Below are 15,848 nucleotides of genomic sequence, written 5' to 3' on the forward strand. Positions count from 1 at the left end.
AGCCTGGCTGGAGGAGGAGGAGGAGGGACAAGGAGAAAAATGTGACAGTGAGTTTTCAGGCTTATTTCAATAGTAAAGTTTTATTACAGACAATACTGGTAGTAGTAATAGTAGTTTTACTTTCTATATCTAAGTCACGCAATGGGAGGGATCCATGAAGTATGCAGGAGAGTTGCTTGAGTTTGGACTGTAGGGGTAAGAAATGTAACTTCGGGGGGGGGGGGGGGAGCCCGAACCGATAAGAGCTATATTTTACTTTCACCCCTGGACATAGTACACGCCTCCCACAAGAGTCTGGCTTGGCTGGATTTGCTGCAGGGAACCACAGAGAGAAACTGGGATCCAGTCTTCTTGTCTTGGAGCCCACAGGCCTGCTACCGTGGAACTGTGTTGGTCCTTGGGGCCTGGCACGCTAGAGGGGTCATAAGAATGGCCATACTGGGTTAGACTAAAGGTTCGTCTAGCCCAGTATCCTGTTTTCTGACAGTGGCCAGTGCCAGGTGCCCCAGAGGGAATGAACAGAACAGATAATCATCAAGTGGCTAAGCAGCAGCTCTGCAGGAAAGGACCTGGGGATTACAGTGGACAAGAAGCTGGACATGAGTCAGCAGTGTGCCTTTGTTGCCAAGAAGGCCAACAGCATACTGGACTGCATTAGTGGACCATTGCCAGCAGATCGAGGGAAGTGATTATTCCCCTCTATTCGGCACTGGTGAGGCCACACCTGGAGTACTACATCCAGTTTTGGTCCCCCCACTACAAAAGGGATGTGGACAAATTGGAGAGAGTCCAGCGGAGGGCAACGAAAATGACTAGGTGGCTGGGGCATGTGATTTATGAGAAGAGGCTGAGGGAACTGGGATTATTTAGTCTGCAGAAGAGTTGGGGGGGGGGGGGGATTTGATAGCAGCGTTCAACTACCTGAAGGAGGGTTCCAGAGAGGACGGAGCTAGGCTGTTCTCAGTGGTGGCAGCTGACAGAACAAGAAGCAATGGTCTCAAGTTGCAGTGGGGGAAGTCTAGGCTGGATATTAGGAAACACTATTTCACTAGGAAGGTGGTGAAGCACTGGAATGGGTTACCTAGGGAGGTGGTGGAATCTCCATCCTTAGAAGTTTTTAAGGTCTGGCTTGACAAAGCCTTGGCTGGGATGATTTAGTTAGGGATTGGTACTGCTTTGAGTAGGGGGTTGGACTAGATGACCTCCTGAGGTCTCTTCCAACCCTAATCTTCTATGATTCTAAGTGATCCATGCCCTGTCGCCCATTCCCAGCTTCTGGAATACAGAGGCTAGGGACACTATCCCTGCCCATTCTGGCTAATAGCCATTGATAGACCTATCCCCCATGAACTTATCTAGTTGTTTTTTTTTTACCCAATTATAGTCTTGGCCTTCACAACAGCCTCTGGCAAAGAGTTCCACAGGTTGACTGTGCAGTGTGTGAAGAAATACTTCCTTTTGTTTGTTTTAAACCTGCTGCCTATTAATTTCATTTGGTGACCCCTAGTTCTTGTGTTATGAGAAGGAGTCAATAACACTTCCTTATCTACTTTCTCCACACCCGTCATGATTTTATAGACCTCTATCATATCCCTCCTTAGTCATCTCTTTTCCAAGCTGAAAAGTCCCAATCTTATTAATCTCTCCTCATATGGAAGCTGTTCCATACCCCTTATCATTCTTGTTGCCCTTTTCTGAACCCTTTCCAATTCCAATATATCTTTTTTGAGATGGGGTGACCACATCTGCACAGAGTATTCAAGATGTGGGCATATAATGATTTTATATACAGGCAATGTGATATTTTCCTGTCTTATTATCTATCCCTTTCTTAATGATTTCCAACATTCTGTTCGCTTTTTTTGACTGCTTCTGTACATTGAGTGGATGTTTTCAGAGAACTATCCACAATGACTCCAAGATCTCTCTCTTGAAGTGGTAACAGCTAATTTAGACCCATCATTTTATATGTATAGTTGGGATGATGTTTTCTAATTTGCATCACTTTACATTTATCAACATTGAATTTCATCTGCCATTTTGTTACTCAGTTTAATGAGATCCCTTTGTAGCTCTTTAAGGTTCCTTTGGACTTAACTATCTTGAGTAGTTTTGTATCATCTGTTAACCCGAACCCCTAACCCTTCATCATCAGTAGAAATTAGTCAACCAAGCAGTCATTTGATTGGATGAGACTTATTTCCTCTGGTGGTATTATTATAATTTAATATTTGTATTAGAGTAGTGCCTGAAAACCCCAATCACTGGAATCCAGGTCCCATTGTCCTAGGAACTGTACATTTGAAAAAAATCCAATCCCTGGTACTGCTATTTTATACACGCTTTTCTGTTACTGAAGCAGATTAAAAGGTAAACTTTAGAGATATTCTCTACTATAGTCACTTTACTACTGCAGAGGACTCTCTAATTTATCAGATATAAGCATAACAGAACCAATAACTAAACTGAAGTTAGCACAGTTCAAGCTGAAAGTAGATGCAAGTTTTTCATAATCAGGGTAGTTAACCAAAGGAACCCATTTTCCAACTTTTTATCAAAAGGTTCTCCTTTACTTGACATATTTAGATCAAACTGGATGCACTGATGTCAATTCAGATATTTATTTGGGTGGGGGGAGGAGGGGAAATTCTGTTCCGCAGTTCCTAATCAGTGACCTCATTCCAGTCCTGCTTTCCCTGCCTCCTCCTGCAGGCACTCCAGGCCTCCCCGAGCTGGGGAGTCTCTCCTTTCTCTTACTCACACAATGCACAAGCCAGTGGTGCCAGAAACCAAGATTTCAGTAGACGCCCTGCACAGGTCAAGTCTGAGTGGTGTTGCAACCCCATGCACCAGGTCACAATGCCACTCACTAAAATTTCGCCTGGCTGCCCCTCCATCTGACTGGGTCAAATTGCAGTGCCAATGAGACCACACAGCTGAAGCAAAAAGAAAAGGAGGATTTGTGGCACCTTAGAGACTAACCAATTTATTTCAGCATGAGCTTTCGTGAGCTACAGCTCACTTCATCGGATGCATACTGTGGAAAGTGTAGAAGATCTTTTTATACACACAAAGCATGAAAAATACCTCCCCCCCCCCACAAACCCACTCTCCTGTTGGTAATAGCTTATCTAAAGTGATCACTCTCCTTACAATGTGTATGATAATCAAGGTAGGCCATTTCCAGCACAAATCCAGGGTTTAACAAGAACGTCGGGGGGAGGAGGGGTAGGAAAAAAGATGGGGAAATAGGCTTGAACAGAGACTGGGAGTGGCTAAGTCATTATGCAAGGGAAACCTAAGTTAACTGTATCCAATTTGCAAATGAATTCCAATTCAACAGTCTCTCGCTGGAGTCTGGTTTTGAAGTTTTTTTGTTGTAATATCGCAACTTTCATGTCTGTAATCACGTGACCAGAGAGACTGAAGTGTTCTCTGACTGGTTTATGAATGTTATAATTCTTGACATCTGATTTGTGTCCATTTATTCTTTTACGTAGAGACTGTCCAGTTTGACCAATGTACATGGCAGAGGGGCATTGTTGGCACATGATGGCATATATCACATTGATAGATGTGCAGGTGAATGAGCCTCTGATAGCGTGGCTGATGTTATTAGGCCCTGTGATGGCATCCCCTGAATAGTTATGTGGGCACAGTTGGCAACGAGCTTTGTTGCAAGGATAGGTTCCTAGGTTAGTGGTTCTGTTGTGTGGTATCTGGTTGCTGGTGAGTATTCGCTTCAGGTTGGGGGGCTGTCTGTAGGCAAAGACTGGCCTGTCTCCCAAGATTTGTGAGAGTGTTGGGTCATCCTTCAGGCTAGGCTGTAGATCCTTAATAATGCGTTGGAGGGGTTTTAGTTGGGGGCTGAAGGTGACGGCTAGTGGCATTCTGTTATTTTCTTTGTTAGGCCTGTCCTGTAGTAGGTGACTTCTGGGAACTCTTCTGGCTCTATCAATCTGTTTCTTCACTTCCGCAGGTGGGTACTGTAGTTGTAAGAATGCTTGATAGAGATCTTGTAGGTGTTTGTCTCTGTCTGAGGGCTTGGAGCAAATGAGGTTGTATTGCAGAGCTTGGCTGTAGACAACGGATCATGTGGTGTGGTCAGGGTGAAAGCTGGAGGCATGTAGGTAGGAATAGCGGTCAGTAGGTTTCCGGTATAGGGTGGTGTTTGTGACCATCGTTTATTAGCACTGTAGTGTCCAGGAAGTGGATCTCTTGTGTGGACTGGACCAGGCTGAGGTTGATGGTGGGATGGAAATTGTTGAAATCATGGTAGAATTCCTCAAGGGCTTCTTTTCCATGGGTCCAGATAATGAAGATGTCATCAATATAGCGCAAGTAGAGTAGGGGCGTTAGGGGACGAGAGCTGAGGAAACATTGTTCTAAGTCAGCCATAAAAATGATGGCATACTGTGGGGCCATGCAGGTACCCATAGCAGTGCCGCTGATCTGAAGGTATACATTGTCCCCAAATGTGAAATAGTTATGGGTAAGGACAAAGTCACAAAGTTCAGCCACCAGGTTAGCCGTGACATTATCGGGGATAGTGTTCTTGACGGCTTGTAGTCCATCTTTGTGTGGAATGTTGGTGTAGAGGGCTTCTACATCCATAGTGGCCGGGATGGTGTCATCAGGAAGACCACCGACGGATTGTAGTTTCCTGAGGAAGTCAGTGGTGTCTCGAAGGTAGCTGGGAGTGCTGGTAGCGTAGGGCCTGAGGAGGGAGTCTACATAGCCAGACAATCCTGCTGTCAGGGTGCCATTGCCTGAGATGATGGGGTGCCCAGGATTTCCCGGTTTATGGATCTTGGGTAGTAGATAGACTATCCCAGGTCGGGGTTCCAGGGGTGTGTCTGTGCGGATTTGATCTTGTGCTTTTTCAGGAAGTTTCTTGAGCAAATGCTGTAGTTTCTTTTGGTAACTCTCAGTGGGATCAGAGGGTAATGGCATGTAGAAAGTGGTGCTGGAGAGCTGCCGAGCACAGCTGAAGCAATGGTCAATATCACCCTATCAGCATTGTATTAATTTAGTATGGGACCACTGCTTAAAACTGATAGGGTCATGGTCCCCGTGAACTCCACAATCTATGGAACTTTGACCAAGCACAAAAACCTTGGGAGGGAAGGAGGGGGCTTTGCTCCCCTAGTCTCCTCTAATTGGTGCCACTGACTGAATGTCTTTCAAAAGGAATATGAGCTAATTCAATTTACAGTTATCAGGTAGATCCTTCATGCAAGAATCACTTCGGAAAATTATGTGGTCTGCATTATGAAAGAAGTCAGACGAGATCATAATGGTCCTTTAAAATTTCTGAAGTCAGATATCTGATGAAGATCAGATTGATTAAAAAAAACAAACAACAAAAAACAAACAAACAAAAAACTTACTAGTGACACCTGATCTCCTCTAAAACTGATTTTTTTTAACTGAGTCCAAGAACTGAATTTTGCAGATGAGTTGCGGAAAATGCACTGCACTGTAATAAGTATTTTATTCCAGTAGCAACCTGATAAATGTATATATAAATATTTTCCTATCTTAACTGGAAAGAAAAAAGTGTAAATGCATCAAATCTGTTTAATGGTATTGCTGAATGGTATTACTAGAGAGTCTAAAAACAACTTACAAGTTCAACTACTTCTTTGTACTTAGTCTTTATTTCTTGTAAAGCAGGAAAATAAATGGCAGAGTCTACCAAAGCAGTTTTTCAGAAAAAGTAGCTGTGTTGGCAAAGCGAGAGCACAGAATGAGAAACCCTATCATTTTTGTCTCTAATCTCTAAACTGGTGTGAGCTAAAATATTTAAGATCAAAAGGAGCTTAGTACACAACTACTGTACAAAAACTAAGATTAAAAAAACATGCTAAGAGAAAAGTTAAGGGAACGTCCTGATAAACCATAAGACCTTTTTACTCTGGAGATATTGAGCAATAAGGAAATTCTATTTCAACTCCTTCAATACAAGTAATTAAATTGTAAATGTATATTCATAATAATAAACTGTTTCTTAGCACTGAAAAACAATAATGGCCCTCTACTGACAGACAGCTTCTGCTGATTACTCTGCTGTATAATAAAGGCTGTTACTTGGCTAAATGTTACTTGTGTCAATCTCCCTTTTAGAAAAACTAATTAAGGATCTTTTATGTAGTTGAACTATAGCTATGTCGTTAAGGAAGGAAGTTGGCCTTTCAACTGAAACCAGAAAGCCTGAAAACAAAGTTAGTAATATGGCAGAGTTGGGTGAAATTCCTAGATATGTTGCCAATCCCCTAGTTCCCCCAGCAAATTCCAGAGCATTTAGAGCATTATGAAAAATTACGTAAGTCAGAATTACAATTGTAGCTAAAGGGGAATTGTTTTGTTAAAGAAGATAGTTCAGCTTCGTCATATAAATTAGAGTGATCAAAACAAACCGAAGTTTCTAATCAGTGCTGGGAGAAGTACAGAAGGCCATTAAAACATTACCTGAAGGGAAAATTCTTCACTCCAGATGCTACTAAAATAGAGTTTTATTAGAAGAGAACAAAACCCACTGGTAATTCTTTTCTCTTCATACTCAAGAATCTTATTAATGTTATTTTAAAAATTCCTTCCTTTTCATATGTTCTTATGGTAAAGACAGAAATACAGATTACATAATTTATGTAGATTTCCCCTTTAAATAAAGATACAAAAAAATCTATTAAATTAATTTCAGCTTTAAAGTCTTAACCTCTGTTAACTAATAAGTAACACAGCCTTACTAATAAGTATTAAAACAGTGCACAACTAAGTAAATTTCAAGAAGGCATAGTAGTCAGTTCTTGGGGCTCTATTGTGTCTTCACAAACAGGACATGTGGTAAAAGCTTTCGATGGTTACTTAAGGGAAGAGTAATGATGAGAAGTTGGTAGGCAAGACACATTTGGGGGCATTGTATGACAATACAAAATACAGTAAAAACACAACTGTATAAAATTATCCATTCACCATGACTATATTAGTCTGAATCAATAAATGCAGAGTGATTTCATGCTAACATTCCTGTTTCATAAATATCTTATGTTGCTCGTTTTTTCAATGGTTTCTCAAAAACACTGGATGGAGCTATAAATAAAATAGCCTTTCCATATAGAAACTATATTATAGAAAACTACATAGATCTAGAGGAAAGAATACGATTTCATTTCACCTGAAGGGACAATAAGACAAGTAAGTAAAATGAAGCCCAGTGCTTCATATTTTGAATTAAGGGTACAGGTGTTAAGTGTGCACTGACCTGCCTGTACAATCTGTCCAAGAGTTGGGAGGTATGTGAAACACTGAAGAATCACGCAGAAGTCAAGATTTTGGGGACTGCTTTTCTCCCCCATTCTGGCCTCTATATGCCATCCCAGTAGCATACAAGAGCAGTATAGGACATACAACTGGCCAGGGGAGAATTCCCTCAGTGCAGGTACAGAAAAATTAAGCTTTATGAGATAGGGTTCTCATCTTCTGACAGGATTCAAAGGGAACTTCCTGATAAACCATAAGACCTTTCTACTCTGGCGATATTGAGCAATAAGGAAATTCTATTTCAACTCCTTCAATACAAGTAATTAAACTGTAAATGTATATTCATAATAATAAATGGTTTCTTAGCACTGAAAAACAATAATGGCCCTCTACTGACAGACAGCTTTTGCTGATTACTCTGCTGTATAATAAAGGCTGTTACTTGGCTAAATATTACTTGTGTCAATCTCCCTTTAAGAAAAACTAATTAAGGATCTGTTATGTAGTTGAACTATAGCTGTGTCATTAAAGATCTCTGCCAATTCAGGAAAAGTAAAGGAGAATATAGATTCATAGATACTAAGGTCAGAAGGGACCATTATGATGATCTAGTCTGACCTCCTGCACAACGCAGGCCACAGAATCTCACCCACCCACTCCTGCAATAAACCTCACCTATGTCTGAGCTATTGAAGTCCTCAAATCGTGGTTTAAAGACTTCAAGGAGTAGAGAATCCTCCAGCAAGTGACCCGTGCCCCATGCTACAGAGGAAGGTGAAAAACCTCCAGGGCCTCTTCCAATCTGCCCTTGAGGTGATTCAAATGTGAGAATGGTCTAATTACATCCACATGATAGATGTAGAACAACTGCCAGCAGAAGTTAGTCTTTTGTTGACAGCACTTTATAAGCATAATATCCCATTAACCAGATTCAGAGACCAATTGAAAGTTTAAAATATTAGGAAGGTTTACTCTGAAAGTGCTTGTTTAAATTTAGTTTATTATACGCTGCGCAATAAAACCTTGATAATGTATTCATGTTTAAAATGAGCACACAATAACACCAGACAATGTATCAAAATTCTGGAACAGATAAGAAAGGGCTTATAGTCTCAGACCATTTACCTAGTACAGCAAAAAAACTGAAATCTTCTTAAATGCTTTATAGTGTTTAAAAAAAGTTCATTTATTTTATGAACAGATTTAAGAAACAAAAAACATCCAAGTACCACATCATCCTATTCTGAGTATTTCACTCTACCCTGGGGCTCCTCCAAGTCTTTGTTAGCAACCTGATGCTGCCCTGACGCCCAAACAATTACCCCTTCCACTTCCTCCTGAATGGTGATTCCATTTCAATAAACAAGGACCCAAACTAAATGTTTATCCACAACGCAAACTGAGCCCAAACTGAACCTTTATTAAGGATATTCTTGGATAATTTTTCCTTCAGTGCTTTCCAGCTGTGCTCTCTTTGCACTTCTCGGACCCCCCTTAGTTACAAGCAGCTCAGCCAGTGACACTGTCACAACACCAGGAAAACAGCTACAGCGATACCAGAAACCGAAAGTACCAATTTTAAAGCGGTTTTTAAAATTCTCCAGATTTAGGAGATTAAGATTAGAATAAAAAAATTTTGGACACTTCTCTAGACAAACCTTTTGTGAATCACATATCATAAAAGTTTACACTAGCCAAAATCCTAGCTGAAGACAACGCAGCTATTCACTTACACTGAAACAAAAGGGTCACTTTGGAACAATGACAGACTTTCCATACATCGTCTCACATTCCCAACCCCTGGTGGCTGGGCAGCAGTGCAAAGCACTAGCACCCAGCCAGTTCTCTAGGGGCATATTTTAACCATTAGTAAATTTCTGTTGTAAGAGGAAATTAAACTGATGTGATTTATTGAAGTTGGTCATCAAAAGAAATTAAAGTTTTTAAGAAAAATGCTATGCCTTCCACAACACTCACTTTATTCACCTATACTTAGACAGGTTTTTGGACAACTAAATGTAAAGAACAGAGGGGCAAATAAAGTATTAACAATGCTGAAAGACACTCTGGAGCGGAGCTGGAAAAGCAATCAAAATACAGCAGGAGCTTATATTCAGCCCTTTAGCAAACTGATAACCAGTGCAATACAGGAACAGCAGAGTCAGCTGTGAAAGATGTCTAGATTTTTGAGGATCCACAGCTGAATTCCTCATCTGCCATAAAAAGTCCTTGTTTCCTGCAGAAATAAGAGGGAGAATCAGAAAAACACTGTAAGAATGTAGATGGCATTACATGGATTCATTCCTGGAGTGCCATTTGGCTAGCGTATGAACACAGCACTTGTTACCCAACTAACTCAACAGCTGCCTCAGTCTTCAAACCAGACATGTAAAATAAAACTGCATAAAGCTTGGTAACAAATAATACTGGGTCTGGCTTTTCTGAACTGAAAGGGTTTTAAATGTTGTTAGGAATATCTATTATTATCTATTACTCTCCCCCCCTCCTCCTCCTCCTCTTTAGTGTGAAACCATTTGCCAACATCAACATTTTCTGGCCAGCGAGCTTCCACTTACAACATAAAACTATTCTAATTAAAAGGTTTTCAGCAATTGGAATAGAAGCAAAATTCACCTCCTATTATAAACCAGTGGTTATTCTGCATAAAACTGATAGTGTACGTAAGTGTAGATACGTTCTGTATAAAGGCACAGTTTTAACATTATATCCCACATGAAATTATTTAGTTTCCAAAATCTAACTCCTCTCTACCTTTCTGAGAGTTGGGTGCCTAGTTTCCTGATGCCATGCATTTTATAGATCTCAGGTAGCCGTAAGAATAACCTCTTTTTAGGTGTACAAAATATATTCCAAACACTGAAATTAAGTTCTATAACAGAATTCCAAGTTACCAGGGAATTATGAAAATTCAGTGCCTAAAGTAAAGGGAGAACCTCTGGAATCAGATGTCAGAAGCAGATTTTCATAGTATCAAGTCCTAAACATGCTGCAAGCCAATTATTATTTTGGAGTTTAATAACCCAAAAAATATATTACCTATTTAGATTACAAGAATTGCTTTTTAAGGAGCCTGGCAAAACATTTTAAAATATTTTCTTTCTTCCAATTTACAGCACATCAATTAACAGATGCTCTTCCCATGATCTGGAAACCCTTAACACATTTTTAAAACTCCATCATACACAGACACCATGAACTTCAGCACCCTAGCTTGTAATTGTCGTCAGCTATAACCATGACAGATAAAAAGTGTAAAGATGCATTAAACCCTCCCCACTCTAAACTTGAATCTATCCCAAATTACCAAAGAAGTGGGGAAGCGTAACTGGAAGGTTAACGAGTCTGATTTAAGATGGACCAAGGAGGAAGCAATTTCAGAGTCTTGGGGACTTCATGGGGAACACATTGGTGGTAGCTCTGCCACTCAGCCAGCACTTCTGTAGACCTCACCTGCAGTATGGCACAAGGAGAGAGGTTGGCCTATTATAACCCTGTTCTAAACCACTGCAGACATTGTAAATTAAAACCAACACCACGAACTCCACCTTGAAACCCACAGACCTACAAGATCTCTGTCAAGCTTTCTTACAACTACAATACCCACCTGCGGAAGTGAAGAAACAGATTGATAGAGCCAGAAGAGTTCCCAGAAGTTACCTACTACAGGACAGGCCTAACAAAGAAAACAACAGAACGCCACTAGCCGTCACCTTCAGCCCCCAACTAAAACCCCTCCAACGCATTATTAAGGATCTACAACCTATCCTAAAGGATGACCCAACACTCTCACAAATCTTGGGAGACAGGCCAGTCCTTGCCTACAGACAGCCCCGCAACCTGAAGCGAATACTCACCAACCACCACACAACAGAACCACTAACCCAGGAACTTATCCTTGCAACAAAGCCCGTTGCCAACTGTGCCCACATACCTATTCAGGGGACACCATCACAGGGCCTAATAACATCAGCCATGCTATCAGAGGCTCATTCACCTGCACATCCACCAATGTGATATACGCTATCATGTGCCAGCAATGCCCCTCTGCCATTTACTTTGGTCAAACTGGACTGGCTCTACGTAAAAGAATAAATGGACACAAATCAGATGTCAAGAATTATAACATTCATAAACCAGTCGGAGAACACTTCAATCTCTCTGGTCATGCAATCACAGACATGAAGGTCGCTATCTTAAAACAAAAAAACTTCAAATCCAGACTCCAGCGAGAAACTGCTGAATTGGAATTCATTTGCAAATTGGATACTATTAATTTAGGCTTAAATAGAGACTGGGAGTGGCTAAGTCATTATGCAAGGTAGCCTATTTCCCCTTGTTCTTTCCTCTCCCCCCCCCCCCCCCCAGATGTTCTGGTTTAACTTGGATTTAAACTTGGAGAGTGGTCAGTTCGGATGAGCTATTACCAGCAGGAGAGTGAGTTTGTGTGTGTATGGGGGTGGGGGGTGTGTGAGAAAACCTGGATTTGTGCTGGAAATGGCCCACCTTGATTATCATGCACATTGTAGGGAGAGTGGTCACTTTGGATGAGCTATTACCAGCAGGATAGTGAGTTTGTGTGTGTGGTTTTTGGGAGGGGGGTGAGAGAAACTGGATTTGTGCAGGAAATGGCCCAACTTGATTATCATGCACATTGTGTAGATAGCTATCACTTTGGATGGGCTATCACCAGCAGGAGAGTGAATTTGTGTGGGGGGGTGGAGGGTGAGAAAACCTGGATTTGTGCTGGAAATGGCCCAACTTGATGATCACTTTAGATAAGTTATTACCAGCAGGACAGTGGGGTGGGAGGAGGTATTGTTTCATATTCTCTGTGTGTATATAAAGTCTGCTGCAGTTTCCACGGTATGCATCCGATGAAGTGAGCTGTAGCTCACGAAAGTTCATGCTCAAATAAATTGGTTAGTCTCTAAGGTGCCACAAGTCCTCCTTTTCTTTTTACAGACAAGAAGAAGAAGATCATCAAGTGTACCATGCAGAGAATGCAGTAAGCCACTGAAGATACAGTTACACCGCAAAACACTGGCGGTGGCAGCATGTGTAGCTACATGCATCAGTGAAAAGTAAGGTGAGGCAACAGGGAAAGGCTGTATTGGGGTGTGGGGTTAAACCCGAGCAGCACTGTGAGCCTGTGTACCAGGGATCAGGTTACCAACTCTGGAGCAAGTGGCAGAGCCATGCCAGCACAGCAGGACAGGGCTGCAGGAGCCACGGCTGTGAGTTTGCTGTGTAACTCGCCCTCCCGCCCCCTGGTATTCCCGCTCCTCTCGGGGCGGCAACCCCACAAGCCCGAGAAAGTTTGGGAACCACTATACTAGACCAAAAAAAAAGGGGAGGTTACTTTTCTGGCATAATGTAACACCTTCAGGACTGTTAAAATAGTTAACAGTTTAAGCCAGTTTTAGACAGGACATTTGGCTGTTTATGCAAACAGCGAGGCTCACATGCAATGTTAGCAACCAGCCCATTTTTTCATCTGTGCTCCATTACGCAACATCTGACTAAACTGCTCGCAATGTCTACAGATACTGGAGGAGCAGTGCAAGGCACTGAATTACATTCCACAATTTCAGAGGGTCTGAACAGCTATGACAATGGGCTGTGGTGTAATTGAGTTACAGAATTTAACAAAAGCTGTGAATCCCAGAAGACTGACTATATTGAAAAAATTAAAATTCTGTTGAGCTTCCCTGAATCGGGCTCAATCAGTTACGCTTAGATAATATAGTTTTTCCTCGTAATGGAATATTCAGAGAAGCCAAAATAAAACAATTTATAAGTGATCTAAAAAGCAGGAGCTATTGACTGAGCCATCTCAGAGTGATCTGGCCTAGTTAAAAGTTAATCAATCAAGGACATCTCCAGCCTGCTAATATTCTTGCATATTGGGGGCCACTCTCTGTACACCATACTACTGCAGTTAACATCAGCAGGAATGCTTGAGCTGAAGCCTTGTTGGTGTAAATGAGAAGGGGCTGCTGACTGGGCATTTTGTACAAAGGCTCCACACCTTTAGAACTCCTATCTTGGCCTAATTACCATCAAGACATGCCCCCAAATGCACATTTTCCTTACAATTCTGAAAACAGAGGAGAAAGGTGAATAGAATGAGTTCCTGGAGAAGGAGGTTGGTTTTAGCTTTTTTATTTTCCTGGTTTACTAGTTATGGGTCATATTGGATGACACTGTTGCACTTTAATTAGTTGCAATTTAATATCCATATCAATATTACATTATGTCAAGGACACCTAGTACATAGCCATACAAATTCTTGATTAGAGGGAGTGTAAATTCACACAAAAATAAATTCAAGTGTTTGTTATTACTTATATTAGAGATATAGTGAAAAGATTTGAAGGTCAACTCTACACTACCATTATTTCGAGGATGACAAATTTAATTAACAAAAAAATTTGACAGAATTACAAGCAGGAAAAGTGAGACTGAGTTAAATCAAGACCTGGAGATCTGCAGACTGAGATTTCTGTGAAACTACACTAGGAGTCATTCTATGTATACTTTACATGCTGCATTCGCATGAAGATGGCATGGATAGCCGAATGCATCTTTTTCCATCTCCAACCTCTAGGATTCTTAAAACGAAGAGCCCTAAAGTGAAACAGTATGAGGCTCTGGATGCCAAATTTCTCAAACGTACAAGTCAGATATGATTGTATTTATACATTGTGCTCAGTTGCACACACAAAAATGCCTTAATCATGGAGATACAGTCAGCAGAATTACCAGTGAGTAGGATTTTTTCTAATAATGCCAAGCATTCTAGCACAGCCATTATTAAACTGGAGAATGGAAGGGCACAAAGACGACTGTACAGCTGTTTCAGATATAAGATCAGACAAAGTAGCAGATATGAAGAGAACTCAATCATTAAAACAATGAATGAGTTTCAGATAAAATGCAAACACAACTGTCTCTTTCAACTTACTACTGAAAAGGAAAAATGCAACAGATTTTTTCACAAGAGACTAGCTTGATCTTCTGTACTATACATGGAGATATTTCTTTCATCTGTTTGATTTGATATTTTCTCAAAAAGAGAGCAATGCAGTGAACAAACTGGTGTTCAACTGCAAGTGCCCGTTTTTCAGCACTCTTTAAATAATTTAATTCTAGATTTCTCTGAGGATGCCTGTAAGATGACAAGAAAAACATCAAGATACTCAACCTCCCAGCAGATTGTGGATGAGCTGCATAGGCAGCATGCTTAACCCATGGAACACTTCACATCTCCCTACAGCAGGGTGTCAGAGTAATTGTGTGAAAAGAGCTTAATTTAATTTTTAATTATTGTTTGCGGGCCCTGATACAGATTTAGGACTATATACTACCCACAATCCACAGAGGAATGTTCAACCATTGGCACCAGAAAGGGTTGGGACTGAGATCCGTGGTAGAACCTCACCTTTGTGTAGTTGTCATGCTGTCTGGAGTGACTCATGACCATGAGTATCAACCTCACACCATACTGTCAAAAAGCAGGGCAGAAACCCCAAACTGGTTGTACGTTCTATAATTAGATTTCACCAACCCAGAAACAAGTGTGAACTCCTAAAGCACTGTAACAGTCTTACCATGGAGTCACAAACAGTCCCCTTGGACACTCTGGTCTATCTTGCCACCCAGACAAACTGGACTATGTGATAGATATGTCACTTCACACCAAAAATAACAATATTCAGGTTACTCCCAATCTCAAAGGACCAGCCACTTTCCCCAGGTCAATTGCGCTCAGCTCTCAAGCCAAAGACAAGGCCTGTACCCAACCCTGTAATAAACTAAAGATTTATTAACTAAGAAAAGATATTAGAGTTATTTACAAGTTTAAAACAGGGAACATACACACACAAATGAGTTACAGTCTTAGATTTCAACAGATAATATAAACTTCTATAATAAACAGCTCTGTATGTCCTTTTGGGCTGAACCACACCAAGCAGCATGGGGATCTCTTGCTTATGTTTAGGAATCTCTGACCCTAAAAGTCCAGATAGTAAAGAGATTCCAGTTTCTCCTGGTCAGGGATTTTTATCCCCTTCACCCCAAAAATCCAAGCTGATGGGATAAGTGCATGTGCAGGCCTCCCCTTCCTGGTGGGAGTGAGGAATGCAATCAACAAGGTCTGTCCTTTGATGCTAAACAAGGCCTCATTTGCTTTCAGTGGGCCATCTTGTGTGCAAGACAAGCACTTTACCTTAATTAATTCTTCCTTTCCTGTTTGGAGAGTTACACAATTACAAAAGCAGCTTTGCCTCTCCTGGAATTGACACCTTCTCATCTATTATTGGAAGTGGACTACGTCCACCCTGATCAAATTGGCCGTCAGCACTGGTTCTCCACTTGTGAGGTAACTCCCTTCTCTTCATGTGCCAGTATATTTATGTCTGCATCTATAATTTTCACTCCATGCATCTGAAGAAGTGGGATTTTTACTCACAAAAGCTTATGCTCAAATAAATCTGTTAGTCTTTAAGCTGCCACTGGACTCCTTGTTGTTTTTGTGGATACAGACTAACACGGCTACCCCC

At 41.1% G+C, this 15,848-nt stretch overlaps 1 protein-coding gene across 7 annotated transcripts in view; it reads right to left on the reverse strand.

The window, feature by feature from the left end:
• MAGI3 (membrane associated guanylate kinase, WW and PDZ domain containing 3) overlaps positions 1–15,848 on the reverse strand; it is a 211,910-nt gene that overhangs the window by 127,399 nt on the left and 68,663 nt on the right. For 2 of the 7 annotated variants that reach the window (XM_073319473.2, XM_073319472.2), the window contains one exon: positions 10,589–10,734. The exons of the other annotated variants lie outside the window; for them this stretch is intronic. The gene's annotated coding sequence lies outside the window, so the exon portion shown is untranslated. The remainder of the gene's footprint in view (positions 1–10,588; positions 10,735–15,848) is intronic. 7 annotated transcript variants of the gene reach the window in all.

Source organism: Lepidochelys kempii, chromosome 21 (assembly GCF_965140285.1).
Source record: "Lepidochelys kempii isolate rLepKem1 chromosome 21, rLepKem1.hap1, whole genome shotgun sequence".
Lineage (NCBI taxonomy): Eukaryota > Metazoa > Chordata > Testudines > Cheloniidae > Lepidochelys > Lepidochelys kempii.